Below are 26,686 nucleotides of genomic sequence, written 5' to 3' on the forward strand. Positions count from 1 at the left end.
TGTAATTTGTTCACCCAACATGCTTTTATCTTATGGGAGAGACACCTCTAGTGAACTGTGGACCCCGGTCCATTCTTTTAATACCGAAATACAAATCTGTCTGCAATACTTGTTTTACTCGTTTTCTCTCGCAAACAATCATCTTCCACACAATTCGGTTAATCCTTTGTTACAGCAAGCCGGTGAGATTGACAACCTCACTGTTTCGTTGGGGCAAAGTACTTTGGTTGTGTTGTGCAGGTTCCACGTTGGCGCCGGAATCTCTGGTGTTGCGCCGCACTACATCCCGCCGCCATCAACCTTCAACGAGCTTCTTGACTCCTACTGGTTCGATTAAACCTTGGTTTCTTACTGAGGGAAACTTGCCGCTGTGCGCATCACACCTTCCTCTTGGGGTTCCCAACGGACGTGTCAACTACACGCATCAAGCAAATTTCTGGCGCCGTTGCCGGGGAGATCAAGACACGCCGCAAGGGGAGTCTCCACTTCCCAATCTCTTTACTTTGTTTTTGTCTTGCTTTATTTTATTTACTACTTTGTTTGCTGCATTATATCAAAACACAAAAAAATTAGTTGCTAGTTTTACTTTATTCTATCGTCTTGCACTCTATATCAAAAACACAAAAAAATTAGTTACTTGCATTTACTTTATCTAGTCTGCTTTATTTACTACTGCTAAAATGGCCAACCCTGAAAATACTAAGTTGTGTGACTTCACTAGCACAAATAATAATGATTTCTTATGCACACCTATTGATCCACCTGCTACTACAGCAGAATTCTTTGAAATTAAACCCGCTTTCATCGAATCTTGTTATGCGAGAGCAATTTTCACGGTGTTAGTTCGATGATGATGCTGCCCACCTCAATAATTTTGTTGAACTATGTGAAATGCAAAAATATAAAGATGTAGATGGTGACATTATAAAATTAAAATTGTTTCCTTTCTCATTAAGAGGAAGAGCTAAAGATTGGTTGCTATCTCTGCCTAAGAATAGTATTGATTCCTGGACTAAATGCAAGGATGCTTTTATTGGTAGATATTATCCCCCTGCTAAAATTATATCTTTGAGGAGTAGCATAATGAATTTTAAACAATTGGATAATGAACATGTTGCTCAAGCTTGGGAAAGAATGAAATCTCCGGTTAAAAATTGCCCAACCCATGGATCGACTACTTGGATGATCATCCAAACCTTCTATGCAGGACTAAATTTTTCTTCGCGGAATTTATTGGATTCAGCTGCTGGAGGTACCTTTATGTCCATCACTCTTGGTGAAGCAACAAAGCTCCTTGATAATATGATGGTTAATTACTCCGAATGGCACACGGAAAGAGCTCCACAAGGTAAGAAGGTAAATTCCGTTGAAGAATCCTCTTCCTTGAGTGATAAGATTGATGCTATTATGTCTATGCTTGTTAATGGTAGGACTAATGTTGATCCTAATAATGTTCCGTTAGCTTCATTGGTTGCTCAAAATTCTAGACCACATCCTCGCTAATGGTAATTCTTATCGTAGATATGTTTCACCTAATGAGGAAAAGATGTTAGAAATTGAAAGGTCCACCAAGAGCTTTATGCAATCACAAGTATGAGCAAAATAAATTGTTTACTAAAACTATGAATGAGCAATCTACCTTGTTGAAGAAAATAGGAAATCAACTTGAAAATTTGAATATGGAGATTTACGGGTTGCAAACTAAACTTGCAAATGCTGAAGACCGAATCTCATACATGTCTCGCGTCACAATCTTCTTTAATTAATAAAATGTCTGCTAAACCTGATGATATTGAAAATAAAATTGTTACTACAGCAAATGCCATCCAAGTTAGAATTAATGAGAATATAAGATTAATGGCTGAAGCTAGCGTGCTAGGTGGGATAGAGAAGAAAATGAAAAACTAGCTAAAAAGGAAAATGTAGCTAAAGTTTGGACTATTACCACCACTAGCAATGCTAATGATTCATATGTTGCTGCACCTCCTACTATCAATGATAAAATAATTGGTGTTGGTAATGCTTCTACTCCTAGTGTAAAGCGCGCAAAATTACCTGAAACTGCTAAAACTGCTGAAACTGCTTGTGATAAAACCGCTGAAATTTTTTCCAACCTTGGGGATGATAATCCCATTGCTTTAGATTGTAATGATTTAGATTTTGATGATTGCCACATCTCTGAAGTTATAAAGTTCTTGCAAAAACTTGCTAAAAGTCCCAATGCTAGCGCTATAAACTTGGCTTTCACAAAACATATTACAAATGCTCCCATAAAAGCTAGAGAAGAGAAACTAAAACTTGAAACTTCTATTCCTAGAAAGCTAGAGGATGGTTGGGAGCCCATCATTAAAATGAGAGTCAAAGATTTTGATTGTAATGCTTTATGTGATCTTGGTGCAAGTATTTCGTTATGCCTAAAAAAGTCTATGATATGCTTGACTTGCCACCATTGAAAAATTGTTATTTGGATGTTAATCTCGCTGATAATGCTAAAAAGAAACCTTTGGGGAAAGTTGATAATGTTCATATTATGGTTAACAATAACCTTGTCCCCGTTGATTTTGTTGTCTTGGATATTGAATGCAATGCATCTTGCCCCATTATATTGGGAAGACCTTTTCTTCGAACCGTTGGTGCTACTATTGATATGAAGGAAGGTAATATTAAATATCAATTTCCTCTCAAGAAAGGTATGGAACACTTCCCTAGAAAGAGAATGAAGGTACCTTATGATTCTATTATTAGAACAAATTATGATGTTGATGCTTCATCTCTCGATGTCGCTTGAGATACACTTTCGCGCCTAGCCGAAAGGCGTTAAAGAAAAGCGCTTATGGGAGACAACCCATGTTTTTACTCCAGTATTTTTGTTTTATATTTGTGTCTTGGAAGTTGTTTACTACTGTAGCAACCTCTCCTTATCTTAGTTTTATGTTTTGTTGTGCCAAGTAAAGTCTTTGATAGTAAAGTAAGTACTAGATTTGGATTACTGCGCAGTTCCAGCATTTCTTTGCTGTCACGAATCTGGGTCTACCTTCCTGTAGGAAGCTCAGAAAATTAAGCCAATTTACGAGCATGATCCTCAGATATGTACGCAACTTTCATTCAATTTGAGCATTTTCGTTTGAGCAAGTCTGGTGGCCTAATAAAATCCATCTTTACGGACTGTTCTGTTTTGACAGATTCTGCCTTTTATTTTGCATTGCCTCTTTCGCTATGTTGGATGAATTTCTTTGATCCATTAATGTCCGAGTAGCTTTATGCAATGTCCGGAAGTGTTAAGAATGATTGTGTCACCTCTGAACATGTTAATTTTTATTGTGCACTAACCCTCTAATGAGTTGTTTCGAGTTTGGTGTGGAGGAAGTTTTCAGGGATCAAGAGAGGAGTATGATGCAATATGATCAAGGAGAGTGAAAGCTCTAAGCTTGGGGATGCCCCGGTGGTTCACCCCTGCATATTCTAAGAAGACTCAAGCGTCTAAGCTTGGGGATGCCCAAGGCATCCCCTTCTTCATCGACAACATTATCAAGTTCCTCCCCTGAAACTATATTTTTATTCCGTCACATCTTATGCACTTTGCTTGGAGCGTCGGTTTGTTTTTGTTTTTGTTTTGTTTGAATAAAATGGATCCTAGCATTCACTTTATGGGAGAGAGACACGCTCCGCTGTAGCATATGGACAAGTATGTCCTTAGGCTCTACTCATAGTATTCATGGCGAAGTTTCTTCTTCGTTAAATTGTTATATGGTTGGAATTGGAAAATGCTACATGTAGTAACTCTAAAATGTCTTGGGTAATTTGATACTTGGCAATTGTTGTGCTCATGTTTAAGCTCTTGCATCATATACTTTGCACCCATTAATGAAGAAATACTTAGAGCTTGCTAATTTGGTTTGCATATTTGGTTTCTCTAGAGTCTAGATAACATCTAGTATTGAGTTTTGAACAACAAGGAAGACGGTATGGAGTCTTATAATGTTTACAATATGTCTTTTATGTGAGTTTTGCTGTACCGTTCATCCTTGTGTTTGTTTCAAATAACCTTGCTAGCCTAAACCTTGTATCGAGAGGGAATACTTCTCATGCATCCAAAATCCTTGAGCCAACCACTATGCCATTTGTGTCCACCATACCTACCTACTACATGGTATTTATCCGCCATTCCAAAGTAAATTGCTTGAGTGCTACCTTTAAAATTCCATCATTCACCTTTGCAATATATAGCTCATGGGACAAATAGCTTAAAAACTATTGTGGTATTGAATATGTACTTATGCACTTTATCTCTTATTAAGTTGCTTGTTGTGCGATAACCATGCTTACGGGGACGCCATCAACTATTCTTTGTTGAATATCATGTGAGTTGCTATGCATGTCCGTCTTGTCCGAAGTAAGAGAGATCTACCACCTTAATGGTTGGAGCATGCATATTGTTAGAGAAGAACTTTGGGCCGCTAACTAAAGCCATGATTCATGGTGGAAGTTTCGGTCTTGGACATATATCCTCAATCTCATATGAGAATAATAATTGTTGCCACATGCTTATGCATTAAAGAGGAGTCCATTATCTGTTGTCCATGTTGTCCCGGTATGGATGTCTAAGTTGAGAATAATCAAAAGCGAGAAATCCAAAATGCGAGCTTTCTCCTTAGACCTTTGTACAGGCGGCATGGAGGTACCCCATTGTGACACTTGGTTAAAACATGTGCATTGCAAAGATCCGGTAGTCCAAGCTAATTAGGACAAGGTGCGGGCACTATTAGTATACTATGCATGAGGCTTGCAACTTGTAAGATATAATGTACATAACTCATATGCTTTATTACTACCGTTGACAAAATTGTTTCATGTTTTCAAAATAAAAGCTCTAGCACAAATATAGCAATCGATGCTTTCCTCTTTGAAGGACCATTCTCTTTACTTTTATGTTGAGTCAGTTCACCTATCTCTCTCCACCTCAAGAAGCAAACACTTGTGTGAACTGTGCATTGATTCCTACATACTTGCATATTGTACTTGTTATATTACTCTATGTTGACAATTATCCATGAGATATACATGTTACAAGTTGAAAGCAACCGCTGAAACTTAATCTTCCTTTGTGTTGCTTCAATACCTTTACTTTGATTTATTGCTTTATGAGTTAACTCTTATGCAAGACTTATTAATACTTGCCTTGAAGTACTATTCATGAAAAGTCTTTGCTTTATGATTCACTTGTTTACTCATGTCATTACCATTGTTTTGATCGCTGCATTCACTACATATGTTTACAAATAGTATGATCAAGGTTATGATGGCATATCACTTCAGAAATTATCTTTGTTATCGTTTTACACCGCTCGGGACGAGCAGAACTAAGCTTGGGGATGCTTGATACGTCTCCGACGTATCGATAATTTCTTATGTTCTATGCCATATTATTGATGATACCTACATGTTTTATGCACACTTTATGTCATATTCGTGCATTTTCCGGAACTAACCTATTAACAAGATGCCGAAGTGCCGGTTCTCGTTTTCGTTGTTTTTGGTTTCGAAATCCTAGTAACGAAATATTCTCGGAATTGGACGAAACAAAGACCCGGGGGCCTATTTCGCCACGAACCTTCCGGAAGACCGAAGAGCATACGAAGTGGGGCCACGAGGTGGCGACACCACATGGCGGCGCGGCCAAGGGGGGCCCGCGCCGCCCTATGGTGTGGGCCCCTCGTCGGGCCCCCGACTCTGCCCTTCCGCCTACTTAAAGCCTCCGTCGCGAAACCCCTGAGGCGAAAAACCACGATACGGAAAACCTTACTGAGACGCCGCCGCCGCCGATCCCATCTCGGGGGATTCGGGAGATCTCCTCCGGCACCCTGCCGGAGAGGGGATTCATCTCCCGGAGGACTCTACACCGCCATGGTCGCCTCCGGAGTGATGAGTGAGTAGTTCACCCCTGGACTATGGGTCCATAGCAGTAGCTAGATGGTTGTCTTCTCCTCATTGTGCTTCATTGTTGGATCTTGTGAGCTGCCTAACATGATCAAGATCATCTATCTGTAATACTCTATGTTGTGTTTGTCGGGATCCGATGGATAGAGAATACCATGTTATGTTAATTATCAAGTTATTTCATATGTGTTGTTTATGATCTTGCATGCTCTCCGTTATTAGTAGAGGCTCGGCCAAGTTGATGCTAGTAACTCCAAGAGGGAGTATTTATGCTCGATAGTGGGTTCATGCCTGCATTGACACCTGGGGAGTGACGAAACCCCTAAGGTTGTGTTGTGCTTGTTGCCACTAGGGATAAAACATTGATGCTATGTTCGAGGATGTAGTTATTGAGTACATTACGCACCATACTTAATGCAATTGTCCGTTGCTTTGCAACTTAATACTGGAAGGGGTTCGGACGATAACCTGAAGGTGGACTTTTTAGGCAAAGATGCGGTTGGATGGCGGTCTATGTACTTTGTCGTAATGCCCAATTAAATCTCACTATACTTATCATGACATGTATGTGCATTGTTATGCCCTCTCTATTTGTCAATTGCCCGACTGTAATTTGTTCACCCAACATGCTTTTATCTTATGGGAGAGACACCTCTAGTGAACTGTGGACCCCGGTCCATTCTTTTAATACTGAAATACAAATCTCGTCGCAATACTTGTTTCTATTGTTTTCTCTGCAAACAATCATCTTCCACACAATTCGGTTAATCCTTTGTTACGAGCAAGCCGGTGAGATTGACAACCTCACTCGTTTCGTTGGGGCAAAGTACTTTGGTTGTGTTGTGCGGGTTCCACGTTGGCGCCGGAATCTCCGGTGTTGCGCCGCACTACATCCCGCCGCCATCAACCTTCAACGTGCTTCTTGACTCCTACTGGTTCGATTAAACCTTGGTTTCTTACTGAGGGAAACTTGCCGCTGTGCGCATCACACCTTCCTCTTGGGGTTCCCAACGGACGTGTCAACTGCACGCATCAGGTACCTCTTGCCCGATGATATGAAGGTACTCTTGTAAGAGCAATCCCATGCCAAAATGACAAGACAAACAGACAATGAGAATCTTAGCAATTTTTTTATTTACTATGAGTATAGATTTTTATTGCAAATGCTTCATAGAACACTATGGTTTAGCTGTAAATTTCCACCATGAATGATGCATGGCTTAGATTAGCGGCCTAGGCGTTTCCCTAACTCATATACAAACTCCATGGACTTACAAGTTTCCATTTTATTTCGCACCACTAGGCATCCATAAACAAAAGAACATGACATCAACTAAATATGAGTGCAATGTCGAAAGTGTCCATGAAAGCATGGTTATACTACCCCAAACTTGCAATTTGCAACCGTATAAACTTCATAAGATAGGCATAATGATCAAGTTTATTAAGTACAAGAAATTAAATGTGCCATCAAGTTCGTGAGATTTTTACTGACTAATTTTCTCATGCCAAAATTTAATTTGGAAGATAAATAAAAACATGATGAATTACTTGGAATGGCAATAATGCTACTAGGTAGATATGGTGGACACAATTGGGAAACTTTGGTTAATGGTGGTTGGATGCACGAGTAGAGATCATACTCAGCACATGCGTGCTGAATATAAATACACTGCCTTGTCTCTTTCCATCAGTTCGGACTTTTGGTTCAATTGGCTAGTGCAACAATCTTTCATGGTATAAGAGCCAAGAGGTCTCAAGTTCAAGACCCTGCTCACGCAGTTTTAAAAACAAAAAGAAAAAACATTCTGCGGCCCGCACCGAACCCACGCTAAGGACTAATATAAAATAGCCTAGACATGAGGGGGAGTGTTGAATACAAATACAACTTCCTAGTTTCTTTCCATCAGTTCGGACTTTTTGTTCAATTGGCTAGTGCAGCAATCTTTCAAGGCGAAGGCTAGAAAAAGACTGGAAGCGACCAACTAAGAGAGCAATAATGGCCATAATCATGCATAGCGACAAAACATTATCAATCAAAGCATAAAGTGATATTACAAGTCAAAAACTAAATGATCATGGAGGCTTTAGTTAACTGGTCATAGTCATAACATGGTATAAGCATGCGCCATATCAACCCAATAAAGCATCAAAGGAGATTACCACAATATTATGCTTTTATGATGGAAACAACACATGATTCTTTCAATGACACATTATGCATTCTCAGCTATTTGAGGCAAGACATGCTACAACAATAAATACTAAGCATATGACAAGAATAACATCTAACATGACATGTCAAAGTCTAGACAAGCTTCCTTTTGCATCACTATAGTCATGAAATATTTTACTAGTATCCAACACCAATCAACTTATTTGAAATAGCTCTCAGAGATGAAACAATATGGACCAGAGAGCTAATCATAAATAAATAAAAAATACTAACGAGCTCTGAACAAAATTCAAGTGAAAGAACAAAAACTAAACACAGTACTAAAAAACTAGAACACTCGCAGAACAATAACAGCGAAAACTAAACCGTTCTATGCAATTAAAACGGAGCGGGTCTTTCTCCAAAACATATGTGCTAGGATCCAACCTTATTTTACAGTAAACTAAAATAAAAATAAAAATAAAGACGCTCCAAGAACAACACATAGTGTATGAAGCAATAAAAATATAGCGTATATAGAGATGACCCGTTGCTTTGTTGATGAAGAGGGGATGCCTTGGGCATCCCCAAGCTTTGACGCTTGTACCTCTTGAATATGTCTTGGGGTGCAGGGGCATCCCCAAGCTTGAGTTTTGTCCATTCTTCATCTCATCACATCATTCTTTTCTCCCTACACTTGAAAACTTCATTCATACAAAACTTAAGACAATTCTCTATTAGCAGCATTAGTACAATCAAAATAACAAATTCACTTGGGTTCAGTTCTAACATATATCAAAATATATTAAAGCATTAGCTACTCTAGCAACCTTTCAAAAAGCTCTATGATCAAAAGAACTAAAAAAGGAAGATATTTAAGAGGCAAATGTAAATAGTTCAGAAATCTATCAAAATAGAATAGCAAGTAAAAATCGGTTTTTTTTGAAAATCCTCTATTGCTCATCTCGAAAAGTGGTCAACAAACGAAAGTTAGATAATAACCTGGGGCATATGCATAAACAATGACAGCTCAAAATTCCGCTCTGGCTATTTTTACGAATGTTTATCGTAACAACACATAATCTGTTTTCAGAACAACAACTTCCCCAAATCTTACTTTCTTCCTATTAGAGGCTATTCTTGGCACAAAAATGAATAAAATTGATAAGGAGCGGTTATTACAGAGGTAATAGCTTCCAAGACTCAACAAAAAAGAAAAAATACTGAAAGTAAATATGGGTTGTCTCCCATAAGCGTTTTTCTTTAACGCCTTTCAGCTAGGCGCAGAAAAAGAGCTGGCTTCAAGTATTATGAAGTGAAGAAGCATCAATATCAATCACTTCCTCTAAAATATAACTTGTCAAAATAGGAACTTTAGATACCCCTGGAGATTATTCAACATGTAAACCACTCTTAGTTGTACTAGAAGTTTTATCAATTTTCACCATATTATGGGGTTTTGGTTTTGGTGTTTTGGGAACATACATGAATTTTTGCTCTTTTTCCACAAAAGCTTTCTCCTTCTTAAACCCAGAGAGAAAAAGGTTGAACTCAAAGTTTCCATAGACTCCTCTAGTTGACCAATCCTAAGGTTTATGCTATCATGGGTATTGCTAGCTTCTAAAACAGTGATTCTTATTGATTCATTAATTTGGATAGCATTATCAAGGAAATTTGGTTAACTTTTCTCTAGAGAGCTTAGTATTTCTATAAAATCCTCCAAAGTGCTCTCAGTTTTAACAACACTAGTAGGTGGGATTTCTACCAAGTTTTCAATAAAATTGCAGGCTTCCAAAGCAGGAGCACCCAAAAAATTACCCCCCGTGAGAGAATCCAAAACGTATCTATTCTAGCTAGATAAACCAACATAAAAAATTCTAAGGAGGATCATGTTGGAGATATGCCCAAAAGGCAATAATAAAGTGGTTATTATAATATATCTTTGTGTTTATGATAAATGTTTGCATACCATGCTATAATTGTATTAACCGAAACATGGATACATATGTGTTATGTAAACAACAAAGAGTCCCTGGTAAGCCCCTTGTATAACTAGCTTTTTGATTAATAGATGATCATGGTTTCGTGATCATGAACATTGGATGTTATTAATAACAAGGTTATGTCATTGGATGAATGATATAATGGACACACACCCAAATGAGCGTAGCATAAGATCAAGTCATTAAGTTCAACTTGCTATAAGCTTTCGATACATAGTTACCTACTCCTTCGACCATGAGATCATGTAAATCACTTACACCGGAAGGATTCTTTGATTACATCAAACGCCATTGCATAAATGGGTGGTTATAAAGATGGGATTAAGTATTCGGAAAGTGTGAGTTGAGACATATGGATCAAGAGTGGGATTTGTCCATCCCGATGACGGATAGATATACTCTGGACCCTCTCGGTGTAATGTCGTCTGATTAGCTTGCAAGCATGTGACTAGGTCACAAGAGATGACATACCATGGTACGAATAAAGAGTACTTGTCGGTAACGAGGTTGAACTAGGTATGGAGATACCGATGATCGAACCTCGGACAAGTAAAGTATCACGTGACAAAGGGAATCGGTATCGTATGTAAATGGTTCAATCGATCACTGAGTTATCGTTGAATATGTGAGAGCTATTATGGATCTCCAGGTCCCGCTATTCGTTATTGATCGGATAGGAGTCTCGATCATGTCCACATAGTTCTCGAACCGTAGGGTGACACACTTAAGGTTTTATGTCGTTTTAAGTAGATATGGAATATGGAATGGAGTTCGAATGTTGTTCGGAGTCTCAGATGGGATCCAGGACATCACGAGAAGTTCCGGAATGGTTTGGAGAATAAGATTCATATATAGGAAGTCACTTTCCAAGTTTGGAAATGATCCGGTGCATTTATGGAAGGCGCTAGAATGTTCTAGAACCTTCCGTAAGAAATCACCATGGAAGGTGGAGTCCCGGTTGGACTCCACCAATCCTAGCCGATCACCCTAAGGGGAAGGTGGAGTCCATGGTGGACTCCACCACCATGGCCGGCTATGAGGGAAGGAAAGGGAGGAGTCCCACTTCCCCTAGGTTTCACCCTTTGGTAAGTTTTTGAGTTGGACTCTTATTCGAATTTTTGGGCTAACCCTTGGGGTTCCACCTATATAATGAGGGGGAGAAGGAGGGGCCGGCCACCACTTGAGCCGCACCACTCAAGAGCACCCAAGGCCGGCGCCCCAAGTGCCCCCTCTCCCCAAACCCTAGCCGCCCCCTCCTCCCACTTCTCCCTTAGTGCTTAGGCGAAGCCCTGCCGGAGATCTCCACCACCACCGACACCACGCCGTCATGCTGTCGGGATTCCGAGGAGGATCTACTATATCCTCTGCCCGCTGGAACGGGGAGAAGGACATCGTCATCAACACCGAACGTGTGATCGAGTACGGAGGTTCTGCCCGACTGTGGCACCGTCAAGATCTTCTACGCGCTTTTGAAAGCGGCAAGTGATCGACTACATCAACCACGAGATTTATCTCGTTAACGCTTAGCGATCTTCGAGGGTATGTTGATCTTCATCTCATTGCTACCATCTACTAGATTAGATCTTGGCTTGTTATTCGTTCTTGCGGTAGGAATTTTTTGTTTCTATGCTACGAATCCCACCAGATCATAGTAGAATACTTTTTAGTACATCTATGATGAGCATTACTTATTCTATACCAAGCATCTTTCAAACAGAAATAACAGCTAAAATAGAAATTAATTTTTGTGTGTTTTTGATATAAAGACAACTATAAAAGCAAACTAATTTTTGTGTGTTTTTGATATAATAAAGCAAACAAAATAAAATAAAGTAAACTTAGCAAACTATAACAAAGTAAAGAGACTGGAGATGAGAGACTCCCCTTGCAGAAATCCTATTTCTCCCCAGCAACGGCGCAAAAAAAAAGAGCATGATGGTGCTTATCCTTACGCTAACTTCACACTGTTGGGGAACCCCAAGAGGAAGGTATGATGAGCACAGTAGCAAGTTTTCCCTTAGTAAGAAACCAATGTTTAATCGACCAGTAGGAGAAAGACGTGACTACTGAAGATGTTGCTAGCTGACTAGTGGCAGGACGCACTACCGACGTCAGCAAAAACGTGAAACCTGCACACAATACAACCAAAGTACTTTGCCCCAACTTACAGTGAGGTTGTCAATCTCACTGGTTTGTTGAACACAAAGGAGTATCGAGTGGAAAAAGATGTTTGCAGAAATTAAATAGAACAAGACTGCGGTTGTTACGTTTGAGACGTATCACATGTCAAACTATTTTGTGTACAGCAAAATTAGTATTGCTTCTATGGTGAATGGAAATTATTGGATGTAGCATACATAATTTGTGTCTTGTGTAAAGGGGAACATATTTCAAAAACATTCCGACAGTTCAACATAATGCACTCGAAGCACATGTTGATTAATGTATGGGAAGATACATTCATATGCCTAGAAATTATAGTGCAATAGCGTTAAAAGAATGTTTAGTGCGTTAGAAAAACTTCATTCATATGCCTATGAAGTGTATTGTGGAACCAAGCCTTGCTCAATGATGCTTGGATTTCGAAAATCAAAATGGATACGGAACTTGAACGTTCAACACATCCATGAATACATCCAGCTTTGCGTTCAACTAAATGATTTCCACCTCAATGAGGAAGCTGATGACTACATCTCTTGGAACCTCACGCCCAATGGAGAGTACTCGATGGCCTCGACTTACAATGCACAAGGCCTATAAATAAATTGGTTTGGAAAGCTTGGTCGCCCCCTAAGGTCAAATTCTTCGTTTGGTTGGCTCTCCATAGTAGGATTTGGACTGCAGACTATCTTGAGAGAAGAGGATGGAACAATTGTTGGTTAGTCCGCTTTACAAGCAAGCCCAAGAGACATCATCTCACCTCTTCTCCCATTGTCGCTACTCCAAGAGCCGTTGGGATATGGTGAAAACTTGGATAGGTGTCTCATCCATAAAAACAAATGAGTGGACGATGGACATCGCCCTCGTGTCTTGGTGGAACATGATGACTTGCACGGACAACCCAAACCGTAAGGCCATAAAGTCCCTCACAATGCTTGTGACATTGGTCATTTGAAAGGAGAGAAATGCAAGGGTCTTCAATAACAAAGCGACGCCTACTATCATTTTACTCGACGCTATTAAGAGTGAAGTAAAACTTTGAGTTGCCGCAGGGACAAAGAATTTGAGCTTTGTAATGAAGGAAGAGTAATTCCCTTCCAAAAAAGTTGGTTTTCTTTTGTTTTTGACTCTTCTCCTTACAAATCTTTTGCCTCCCACTCGTTCAAAAACAAAATGTCAGGAAATGACACGCGTTGGCGCACACACAGCAGTATCTCGTAAACGAATTTTCAAGACGTATTGTACTTCACATCGCCGCTGGCTTTTGATTAGACAAGCAGCAGGTTGTTCCCGCATGGCAAACAACAAAGGAGGAATGTACAGAGCTGACAAGAGTGGTTTTTAGAATGACTTAGCTATCTGACCGATCGACCGGCCGAATATGGAAGAATTATCTCAGATGTGCTCTGCGTCACTGCAGAACTGCAAATGGTAGTTGTAGTTTATATTCCTTCACTCCCGTCGCGTTGACATTGCTTACCTGTAATGATCGTATTCTTTTAGCTGTCACACTTAACAATGCACCGAAAAACAGAACCAATACATCCTCTGGCGATTCTCCGTGATCCAAATGATCCGTGGAAGAGAATAAGTCGACATAAGGGCATCTCCAGCGGCGCGACACATTTTGGACACCCAAACGGACGCGTCGTCCCAAATGATCGAAATCGACCGCGCGTCCGTTTGCGTCGGGTTGGCTCCAGCAGCAGGACGCATAATTTTTTTCCATTCATAAAAGTCATAATTTACATTAATAGAAAACATAAAAAGACTCTAAAAAGGCCATAAAGATGTGGTAAAACTAGGTACTGCTAACGGGTCATCGTCGCTGACGAGGTAGATGAACTCTGGCGCCGGCAATGGAAGTTGGTACGCCGACGATGGAGGAGGAAGGGAAGGGTTGCGGCAACTGCGGCCAGGTTGTCGCCTGCGCAGGAGGCTGTGCTGAAGGTGGCCACGGATCCCAGGCCGGAGCAGCAGCCGGCGCGCCGTCGTTGGAAAGCTTCAGCGTGGCCGGAGGAGTCGCCGGCCTCCCCTGCGCGAGCGCGGACTTGCGGAGCTGGATTACGAGCCCATCCCACATGGCGAGCTCGTTGAGCTCATCGAGCTCGCTATTGGCCAGTGCCATGGCAATGGCCTCCTCCTCGCTAATATCCGGTGGCTGGATCTTCGGATCCCACGTCGGACCACCGTTGTCGTGGTCGTACTCTGCACGGTCGAACTGCTCGTCATCGTCCTCGTCCTCCTGGTCGTTCTCCTCTTCTTCCGCGGCGATCTCGTGGTCGAAGTACTCAAGGTCGTCGAGGTAGCCAGTGCGGCGGCGCGCGTCGAACTCCCACGTCCCGAACGAGATCCAGTTGTAGGAGTTGAGCGCGTACGCCGGATCTTCTTGGAGATCTGGTGGCAAGATCGCTCGGCGTCGGCACACCTCGTCCCGACGCTTTTGGCCCTCGCGTGGCACGGGGGGACCGGCACGCGCCTGGAGTTGAGGTACGAGCCTCCTCCAGGAAGGTTTGCGTCCGGCCATGGCACCGACCGGTTTTTCTCCGAAAGGCGGCGCGCGAGGTCGATGCGGACGTACCGCCCCCATTGGCTTCTTGACGGACCGCGAGCCTCTAGCCTCGTGGTCATTCTTGGTCTTGCGAAACGGCCAGTATTTCTTCCCCATTGCGTCGGTCGGGTGGACAGGGTGGTGTCTGGCAATGGTGTGGTCGGGGAAATGGGCGCCGACAGCGTTCCTTTAAGAGGCTGGGGCGCCATCCCCGCCTTCAATGTCCTGCCACTACGGCGCCGCCCAGCAGCGCACGCTGGCGGAAGCCGAGGCGCACCATTAACGTGGCCTTGGAAAGGCGCGCTGCCGTCCGTAAGTAATGCCGCGGAAGACGAAGCACCCGTGCCCATGCCAGGCGGGCCCGTGCGAGGACCGGGCGGACGACCGCTACACTGCATCCACCGCAACGCAAACCTGGCGCATATTTGAGCCAGGTTTCGTGTTTGCGGACGTCCGGGTCACTATGCGTCGCCCCGCTAGAGGTGGTGCCAGACGAATTTTCGATCCGGGCGGACGCAAACGGTTGCCCCATTGGAGATGCCTAACAGCCGTGCAGACTCACTTCAGACTCACTTCCTGAAGAACATTGTGAGGCGGCATTAGGGATTCTCCAGCGACGCGACGCATTTTAGCGTCCGCGCGCGTCCGTTTGCGTCGGCCCTTTTGGTCGAAATCGACCGCGCGTCCGTTTGCGTCGGGGGGTGGCTCCAGCGGCACGACGCATTTTTTTAGGACGAATCATTTTTTTTAAACATGAAACATAATTTACATACTTAAAACATAAAAAAAACCTAAACGCATACTGCTGCTCATCGTCGCTGTGCTGCTCCTCGACGCTGTCGAGCACGATGAGCTCCGGTATGACCCACGGCCAGTCGCCATTCGGGGGAGCGTACGCCGGGCGAGCCGCCGGTGCTCGAGGTTGAGGAGGCTGCGGCTGTGGCGGCGGTGGAGGCGCCCAGGGCTGCGGCTGTGGCGGCGCCCAGGGCTGCGGCTGTGGCGGCGGTGGAGGAGGCTCCCAGGGATAAGGCTGTGGCGGCGGTGGCGACGGTGGAGGACGCGCCGCCGACTCCAGGAGCGCTTGTCGAAGTGCTTCATCCGCCGACAGGCCCGGCGGCATGACGGCGGTGGCGTAGCGGGGCAGCGGCGGTGGCGAAGCGGTGCTGTGCAGACTCGCTGCCAGGCGGGCCCGGTGGAGACGCGAGCGGACACTTTGCGCGTCCGTGCAGCGTCCGCAAAGACACAAACCTGTCTCCGCGGACGGCCCGATCACTTTGCGTCGCGCCGCTGGAGAGGGTGCCAGACGCATTTTCGGTCAAAGCGGACGCAAACGGTCGCTCGTCGCGCCGCTGGAGTTGCCCTTATGAAAACATGGATTGGATTGGATCATGTGAAGCGAAGCGCGTCGCCGTCAGGCCTGGCCGTGCCTGTGCAGGGCGTATATGTGCTATGACATAAGGGCATCTCCAGCGGCGCGACGCATTTTAGCGTTCGCGCGCGTCCGTTTGCGTCGGCTCTTTTGGTCGAAATCGATCGCGCGTCCGTTTGCGTCGGGGGTGGCTCCAGCGGCACGACGCTTTTTTTAGGACGAATCATTTTTTCTAAACATGAAACATAATTTACATACTTAAAACATAAAAAAACCTAAACGCTTACTGCTGCTCATCGTCGCTGTGCTGCTCCTCGTCGCTGTCGAGCACGATGAGCTCCGGTATGACCCACGGTCATTCGCCATCCGGGGGAGCGTACGTCGGGCGAGCCGCCGGTGCTCGAGGTTGAGGAGGCTGCGGCTGCGGCGGCGGTGGAGGCGCCCAGGGCTGCGGCTGTGGCGGCGGTGGAGGAGGCGCCCAGGGATAAGGCTGTGGCGGCGGTGGCGGCGGTGGAGGAGGTGCCGCCGACTCCAGGAGCGCCTGTCTAAGTGCTTCATCCGCCGACAGGCCCGGCGGCATGACGGCGGTGGCGTAGCGGGGCAGCGGCGGCTGCACAGGCGCGTCGTACTCGGAGACGAGGACGGCGACCTTCGCCATCTCGTCGTCCGTGATGTTCTCCGGGAAGTCGAAGTTCCGGCCCTCCGCCATGGCCTGCTGCCATTCGTGGAAGACGACAGCGACATAGTCGTCGCTGTCGTCCTTCACCTCCTCGCTATGGTACGCGAGCGCCTCGACGTATTCGTCGTTTTCGTCGTACGCGGCGTAGGCTTCGTCGTCGTCGTCCTCACGGTCGTGGGCGTCGTTGTGCCGGCACCTGCTGACGACGCGTCGGCGCCTGCTGACGACGAGCCGGTGGTGCAGGGCCGAAGGGATAATCCCTGTCGCCCATGAAGCCTGCCCTTCGTCTCCTGTCCGTCTCCGTGGACAGGTACGTACGCCAAAGCTCCGAGTCGATGGCGTACGCCGGATCGGCGCGGAGGTCCGCCGGCAGATACCGCCTCCTGCGCCGGATCTCCGCGGTCCGATCAGGCTCACGCGCAGGTACTGGAGGGATGGGCACCCGGCGGCAGCTGAGCCGCCAGGCAGCTGCACGCCGGACCAGGCGTCGTCGCACAGCCTTCCCACCGTGACGGGGAGCGGGATCTTCTTGGTGCCGCTGCCGGAGGCCTCGAAGTCATTTTTCTTCCCCATGGCGCTGCGGCGGTGGTGGTGCGAGTGGAGGTGTGGTGTGGGCGAAGGAGCGACGCGGCCGGTGGACTTTTAAGGGCGGCCGCGCGCGGGATACGATGCCATTGAAGGCGGCGCAGAAGCCCAGCCGCCGCCAGTGCGCGCGCAGAACAGGCAGCCGCGCCATTGATGGCGATGGCTGTGGCGCCGAAGCGGTGCTGTGCAGACTCGCTGCCACGCGGGCCCGGTGAAGACGCGAGCGGACACTTTGCGCGTCCGCGCAGCGTCCGCAGAGACGCAAACCTGGCGCATATTTGGGCCAGGTTTGCGTCTCCGCGGACTGCCCGGTCACTTTGCGTCGCGCCGCTGGAGAGTGTGCCAGACGCATTTTCGGTCAAAGCGGACGCTGTCTAATGCTCTTGCTTTTGCCGGCAGTATCTCTGCGCGGATCCTCCAAACCAGCCGATACGCCCTGTACGACGGCCGTACCTCCACCACCTCCAAGATAGCAGGCGATCCACGCGATCTTCCTCTATTCCTGAACGGCAAATCAAGTGCAGCAATCGAGTGAGCTGATGAGATCGAAATCGCCCTTCTCGTCGTACGGCGAGCGCGCGGTGGCCCGCTCTTGGCTAGAATCTTTATCGCTTTCCATGGCGACCCCTCACACCTCATGAAGGCTGGTCTCAAGTTTGAGCTCGTGCTATGGGACGACCCTCTCGCCAAACGAGGCGCCAGCAACAGCAGCCGGGATACGATCGATATGATTCCCCTCCACCAAATCACTCTTCTTTTCTTTTATGTACTCCGTACTACCGTTTGTTGATTCAGCCAAGGAAAGCGCGCATGTTGCCGCCATAGAATACTTCCTGCACTTCTACTCCGGTGCTCCCCTTGGCAAATTTCAGGCTGTGTCATAAACAATAATGGTTGAGATCTTCTAATACCCCTTCGTAAGCGGGGATATGATCGTAAAATTTAAAAATCTGGTATGTACGTACGACCCTCTAGAGACCTGTATGGCCCGCGTTATCTTGTACGATTATTTTATGTAAGTATAGTGTACTACTACGATAACGTGCGTGTACCGAATAGGCAGGACATATAAAAAAGGGTTGTAGACGTCTCCGCGTACGTCACCCCACCAATTTCCCCACCAAATCAGGAACGAAAATACCGTATGTATACAGACGGACAAACATGGGCTGGATATGGGTCAACGGGCCTAAGGTTGGAAAACAAAAAAGAAAAAAATATAACCTTTTAACTTGTGTTAGGGGGGAGCACCGGAGTAGGACTCTACTTCCTGTCCTCCGTCACTCGTTCGCGTCTTCTCGACGATCCTCATCGATCGATGGTCGTATCGTATCCACTTGCCTGCAGACTTGCAGAGCGCACCAGGAACAATAGAATGTGCTTCTCTACTCCCAGAACCGGCAATGCGGTGGCTTTCTCGTTGTCTGTCGGATCCTTTGGGTGAAAGCAAGATGTTCGTCTTGCTCTTCGAGGCAAGATACGGCAAGTTGCAGCCAGCTTTTTGTATAGGGTTTCAGACACACGACACGCCGATCGATCGATATGTTCATACAAGTTTTTTTTTTCGAAAAGGGGCATCGCCCAGCCTCTGTATCAATGTGATGCACACGGCCTTTTCATTTATTAAACAGTTCAGCAGAGTTCAACAGAGTATAAGGCTTACATCACGGATCAGAAAGGGTTGAGACATGTATCAACCATCGAAAAAAGAGAGAAAGAAACTTCAAACTAAGCATCTTTCAATCTACTAGTGTGCCGCCACCCAGTAGTCTGGAAATAGAAGTCCTGAGTAACCGTTAGCAGACGGTTGCATCCAGTAGCCAAACTGTCCCGCTGATCCTCCGGGAGTAGAAAGGCCCACTGCTGAATCCAGTATGCTGCTCGGCGGATAACCTGCAAAAAATTAGTTCCCTTTTGTCTGTTAAAAATAATGTCATTCCGACTAGTCCAAATTGACCAACACACAGCGGATATTCCAATTCTTATTTTGGCTTTATCAGTTTTGCCTACCCCATTTAGCCATTTGCCAAACATATTGGTAATGTTAGCCGGCGGTGGCAAATTATAAGTTAAATAAATCATGCGCCAAATAATTTTTGCAAAGGGACATGTTAAAAATAGGTGTTGAATAGTTTCAGATTCATTACAGAAACAACATTTTTTACACCCTTTCCACTTTCGTTTCGCTAGGTTATCTTTGGCGAGTAAAACTTTGTTGTTAAGAAACCACATGAAGATCTTAATTTCGAGAGGAATTTTCAGTTTCCACAAGTATTTACATAAGAAAATAGTATGTCCCTGCATTAAATCATTATACATTGACTTCACTGTGTAGCTACCCGATTCAGTTAATTTCCATTTGAATTCATCCGGATCATTCGACAACTCAACTTCCATAAGACGTTGACATAATTGTAGCCATTGATTCCGTTTGTAATCATTTAGATTTCTCCGAAAAGTAATATTTAGAGGAGTTTGTCCTAACACATTAGCGACCATGATATTTTTCCTCTGTACTATATTATACAATGACGGGTACTGTTGTGCTAAAGAAGTGTCGCCTAACCAAGTGTCCTCCCAAAATCTAACTGAATTCCCGGTTCCAACTTTGAAAAAGCCCCTGCGAAAAAACTCATTTTTAACCTTCATAAGGCCTTTCCAAAAAGGAGAGTCAGTAGGTTTGACGTCAACTTGTGCCAAGGTTTGATGTTTCAGATATTTATTAGATAAAATTTGTTGCCACATGCCTTCCTCGGTAAGTATTTTGAACAACCATTTACTTAACAAACATTTATTTTTCAATTCTAGCACCTCAATACCTAGGCCTCCTTGGTCTTTAGGTCGACGTGACCATATTCCATTTGGTGAGCCTATATTTTTTCTTTGTATCATCCGTTTGCCAAAAGAAACTCGAGCGGTAAAAATCTAACTTTTTCCTCACGCCAACAGGTATCTCGAGGAAGGAAAGCATAAACATAGGGAGACTCGTCAAAACTGAGTTGATTAACACTAACCGATCACCATAAGAAAGTAGTTTGCTACGCCAGCAACCTAGCTTAGCCCCAAAACGACTTTCTACCGGATTCCACTCAGAATTTCTAAGTTTCCTATGATGCACTGGTATACCAAGTTATCTAATTGGTAATGCACCAGCCTCACAACCAAAGATCTGCCTATATTCATTTTCCTTATCTTTCGCATTCCCAAAGCAGAAAATCTCGCTTTTATGAAAGTTTATCTTTAAACCTGATAGTTGTTCAAACATGGACAATATCAGTTTCATGTTAATGGCCTTCTCAGTATCATGTTCGAGAAACAAAATTGTATCATCGGCATATTGGAGAATAGAAACCCCCCATCAACCAGGTGAGGAATTAGACTTCCAACTTGACCCTGTTCTTTTGCACGAGCTATAAGAATAGCCAACACATCCGCCACTATATTAAAGAGAATAGGTGAGAAAGGGTCACCTTGTCTCAACCCCTTCCTTGTTTGGAAATTATGTCCAATATCATCATTGACTCTAATTCCAACACTACCCCCTTGAACGAATTGTTTGATAAAATCACACCATTTAGGATCAAAACCTTTCATTTTCAAAACCTGTTGTAAGAAGGGCCATTTAACTTTATCATATGCCTTTTGAAAATCAATCTTAAAAAGGAGCCCATCTAGTTTTTTTCGTTTGATTTCGTGAATTGCTTCATGCAACACCACCACTCCCTCAAGAATGTGTCGGCCTGGCATAAAGGCCGTTTGAGTAGGTTTAATGACCTTATGAATTAAACTAGATGTGCGTACAGTAGCTACTTTAGTAAAAAAATTGAAACTCACGTTCAGAAGGCAAATCGGTCTATATTATTGAATTTGAACAGCGTTCTCTTTCTTTGGCAAAAGCGTAATGACTCCAAAATTAAGTTTATAGAGGGGCAAATCACCATTATGAAATTGTGCAAACAACGCCATCAGATCGACCTTGATTACAGTCCAAAAATGTTGATAAAATTCAGCCGGAAAACCATCAGGTCCGGGGGACTTATTTCGCTCCATCTGAGAAATTGCCTCAAAAACCTCCTCCTCACTAAATGGTGCTATAAGAAAAGTGTTTTCATCTTGTGATAACTGTGGAATGTCCATCACACGCTCCTCCATCAAGGAGAAGGAGTTATGCTCAGGTGCCCCAAACAATTGTTTGTAGTATTCAGTTATATAAGTTTTTAAATTCTCGTCTCCAACTATAGTTCCTTCTTCTTGCTCCAATTGGAAAATTCTTTTCTTCCTATGTTTGCCATTTGCAATTAGGTGAAAGTATTTTGTGTTATTCCCCCCTTCCTGGATATTCTTAACTTTTGCTCGTTGAGCCCATTTTTGCTCTTCATCACGGCGCAATCTGTTAAGACATTCATGTGCCCGTTTTAATTGTTCCCTTTCTAGAGCTGACAAAGGATTAAATTCAGCCTGTATATCTAAAGTATCAATTATACTTAAAAGACGTTGTTTCTCCGTTTTATATTTACCACTTAGATTTTTTGCCCATCCTCTAAGATATCGTCGTAAGTGTCTAATCTTCTTTTGCCAAGTTTGAATAGGTGAGGCGCCCTGGGCAACGGCTGCCCATTCATTAGCAACCATCTCATAAAAGCCATCCTGGTGTAACCAAGCAAGTTCAAACGAAAACTTAGGTTTATTGCCCCGATGAGCATGTTGTCCGGAGTCAATTAGCAACGGCGTATGATCCGAGCCAGCTCTTGTGAGTGCCCGCACAGTGACTAGGGGAAATTTTTGTTCCCACTCAACACTCGCCAAAACTCTATCCAATTTCTCATAAGTTGGAATTTCTCTCCTACTGGCCCACGTAAATTGTCTACCAGAGAGTGCAATCTCTTTTAAATTTAAACTTTCAATTATTGCATTAAAAACAAAAGGCCAATGAGGGTTGAAATTATTATTGCTTTTATCCTCTCTTCTTCTCAAAATATTAAAGTCTCCTGCTAAAAGAATTGGTAGTGTCTCAACCTCACATAAACGAACCAACTCAGACAGAAACTCGGCTTTTTGGACATCCTGGGCAGCACCATACACAGGGACTAAAATCCACTCAAAGCCGTCAATTTTAGATTTGATATGGAGTTTTACACAGAAATCACCATTGTCTACCTTTATAATCGAAAGTGTTTGAGTGTTAATGCCCACTAGAATGCCCCCTGATCTACCATGTGGGGGCAAACAGAACCAAGCAAAATTCTGACCCGCGGCCAAGTTGGACAAAAAGGGAATCGTAAAATTCGAACGTTCAGTTTCCAATAACGCAATAAAATCTAAACGGTGTTCTAGGATCACCTCTTTAACAAAAAGATGTTTCCCCGGATCACGAAAACCTTCACTATTCCACGTCAACCCCCTTAAACCCTCCATCATAAATAATTTTTTCTTTTAAGCTTTATTCTTTCACTTCTCCGAATTTTAGTCTTGTCATAAGACCTTTTCTTACGTTGTTGTTTATTCTCTCGGTTAGGAATCAAAATCTGTGCAGTATGATCACCCAAAAACTGATCTTCCTCATCTAAGTCGTCACAAAGCATTGATGCACGACTGACGGCTAGACAAGTAGGTACCATCATAGAATCCTCATTAACAAAATTATTACTAGCATTCAGAAAAGTTAACATTCTATTTGATATGTTCATACAAGTGAACTAGTGTCCAAACTCTATGTTCCCATCACGAACATCCATTTATTTCTTGCAGCCATATACTCCAGATTGGTGCCGTGAGTACAAGTGAGAAAAAAAAATACAGTTACAGTTTGAGTTCAGACGATCGACCAACTGTACATCACAAAGGCAACCTACATTTCCAACAAAAATCGACCAAGTGTTACCAATTTGTTATGGACGCGTTTGCTGTCGACATAGCCAGCGGTCCAACCTGCCCAAAATATCATCCCCTATCCGTCCCATGTTTACAGTAAGCATATCGGTCACCGTCTGCGTGCGTGCCATTAGGACCAAACTCGCCAACCAACGCACAGGCGATATCTTCCCTGGCGTGTACTGATCACAAGTAATCAAGCAAAGAGATACGGATGCTGTCTCGGAAGCTGCGTGTTTACTCGCGTGCGCCCATCTGAATTATGCCAAACTCAAAATGTTCTTTCAGCTCCACAAGCGCGAGCTCCATGTCAGCACAATAGTGGACTATACTGATTAGTCACACCCAATCATTCTTACAACCGGAGGCCACGTCAATGCAGGTTTACGTCCAGATAGATACTGAGATCGACCAAAGCACGGTGGTTGCGCTCCAGGTTTTTCCAACGGGACAGATGAGAAATTTTTTGGCTAGAATCCACTCCCATATGTATGTGTGAGATACAGACTAACAACGCGCCTGGAATTTGCAAATAGACAAGGTGATGACCATTTTTGCAAGAGATATTCCCGGCGACCAAAGAAAGAAGAGTAGAAAACAATCGATCGGCTGATGACACCACGATATGGGGTGATTTCTGCAGATTTTTTAAGAGATTTCCTAGCTGGTCAATCGCGTGGAGCGGATACCATATCCTTTCTCTGACTTTTTTCTAGAAGGATTAAAAAAATCCTTGTTTTTTTTGTGGGGGGTGAAGCAACAGAATTTATTACAATTACATAACTCACATATGAAATACGTATAAGCTTAAGATTAAGTGTGAAAATATAAATCTTTAGTTTTACCGTTCAAAGATTATATATAACAATGTAATAAAATAATTCTGATTTAAATAGTATGTTTAGAGATAAGAAAATTGTATGCAATGACCGGTAATCTTTGATAACATTTTTTTGCGAATTAGTAATCTTTGATATATTGGTGTCATTACATTGTCAACGTGATATCAACCGAACCAGTAAGTCAGTAGGAGAGCAACAACGGCGACCGATTAGGCGATACAAAAAGAAACATTATATTGTCTCATCCCTTGCGCGCCGGTCCACACCGCCTCCGTTGGACTTGGGGCGCGTTGAGTTGTTCATCTCAGGGATCTCCTGGGATCCAATCGGCTTTCATGTTCGTTGGTGTGGTTTCAAATCTGGATCTTCATCTATGTGTCTCATCTGTAGCGATGGTTGCTCCTCTGGTGCAATGGTTCTTTGGGCTTTAGCACAACGTCTTTTCATTTATTTACTATAATAAACTCTACTATGACAAACTTTGTTTGGCACTGATAATGAAGGGGCAAGGATGAAGGCATACCTTCGGCTCACGCTAGTGTTTATAGTTGTCGCTAGGTGGTCTATGGACATAGATGTATTCTTCATTAAAAATGGGTTCTTTGTACTGTCATGGATGATTACTTTTGGGATAAAAAGTGTGACACTCCGCTTATCCTTCTCCCGCAATGGCCGACTGACTAGTGCCAATACTTATTTTAATCTTGTTTGATTGCTCAATATTCTTTCTTCAGCATGCCACTAGCACTAGACGTGCCCCGATCATACCGCTCTCTGTGCCCTTTTTAGAGCATATTACTGCTTATTATTGTGGATTGGTGACTGACAAGGGATTAACTTGTCAATGCCTACGGGTTATAGGCTAGGGTTTAGTTAGAAGTAGAGGGTAAGTAGATCTCGAAGGTTTCAGCCGAAAAGTACTCGACGATTATGAAAACTAGGGTTTGTGAACAATGATTCGATGATCTCTTCGTCCCTCGACTCCCCCTTTATATAAGAGGCGGAGCCGAGGGTTTCGTTTTGTACAAGTTACAGAGTCCGGAACGGTTTCTAACTCATCCCGCCAGATTACAAACAACACTTCCTATTACAACTCTACTTTCCTTAATATATCTTGGGCTCCCGAATCTTTTATTCTTCGGGTAGTGGGCCTTCATTAAACCCCGGGTACTATCTTCGGCAGGCCCATTTGGGATGCCTATGTCAGTAGCCCCCGGGATTTTGCTTGAATCGTAGAGTCAGGGAAAATCTCCACTGTTTATTTTTATTTGACAACTTAAACTTTTCTATATTTCTTCATATTAATTTCTATATTGTACAGGGATACTGGTAGTTGGGGCTAGTTCATCTGACGGATCAGGTACTAGTTAACTCGCTCTAGTGGCAATCCGCAAAAACCTACTTCAAGATCACGTCCCCGGACATGATCTCGGATACCGGTGCAAACTCCGACAGGTGCCGCTTAAGGTCTTACCATTCCGTCGAGTCCCGGCCAAATTTATCGAGTACCTACGCGTCCGTTAGGATTTTTCTTCGTATCTGTTGATACGGATAAAAGTAGCAGAGCGCAGTCTTAGGCGATGCCACGCCCAGCAGAACGGATCTGGGTCTTACCTTCGCAAATTTGCGGCATTCAGAAATTGATCGCAACTTTGGCGTTCTGAGAATATATTGTCGAGTGCTTTTCCGGCTGTTGGAATGGCACATTTTATCGAGTCAAATATGACTTATATTAATCTCCCGATGGGAGTATATGTAGAGTTAATTATAACTCGAAAATACTCTCTTGCTTTTCTATCTTTCTTCCTTTTCCTTTTTTAATTTCATCGGGCACGCGAACAGCGTTCCCGATGGGAGTAGCCCCCGAGGCTACAGCCAAGAACTTGTGCTTGGTTGTAGGCTCAACATTTTAATCCACCTTGTCGCTATATTCTCTCTCTTTTTTTTATTTTTATATATATATATATCTCTCGGGTGCGCGAACAGCGCTCCTGATGGGAGTAGCCCCCGAGGCTACAACCACGAACTTGTGCTTGGTTGTAGGCTCCCGCAATTTCTATATTGCCATAGTCGAAATTTTACTTTTATCGAAGTAGCCCCCGAGCATTTGGGCAAAAACTTGTATTTGACCAAAGGCTCCCGAAGTATTCAAATAACTTCTCCCGTCGCCATTCTTCTTTTATTTTTTCTTGTCGACATACTTTCCTTTGTCAAATTCACTTCATCTCTATTAATAGTCGGACTTTGCTGCCTTGTGGGTCCATTATTTCCACCTCGTTGACACGTCGTGCAAGTGGGGGACACACGTCCTCCGCTTTTCCTGGCGCACGTACGGTAACGCCTGTTCCATTCCATCGCAGTAAAAATACCCTTTTACCCTTGTATCTACAAGAACCTTTTTTCACCACAGGATTTCTTCATCCAACGGTGTACTGCTTCGCCCGAATCCTATATAAACCTTTCTTCAACCTCGGTTTACTCCTTCGCTTGCGCCGCGCATTGTTCCCCTCTGCAAAATCTTCCCTTGCGCCCAA

The sequence above is a fragment of the Lolium rigidum genome, chromosome 7 (assembly GCF_022539505.1).
Source record: "Lolium rigidum isolate FL_2022 chromosome 7, APGP_CSIRO_Lrig_0.1, whole genome shotgun sequence".
In the NCBI taxonomy this organism is placed as follows: Eukaryota; Viridiplantae; Streptophyta; class Magnoliopsida; order Poales; family Poaceae; genus Lolium; species Lolium rigidum.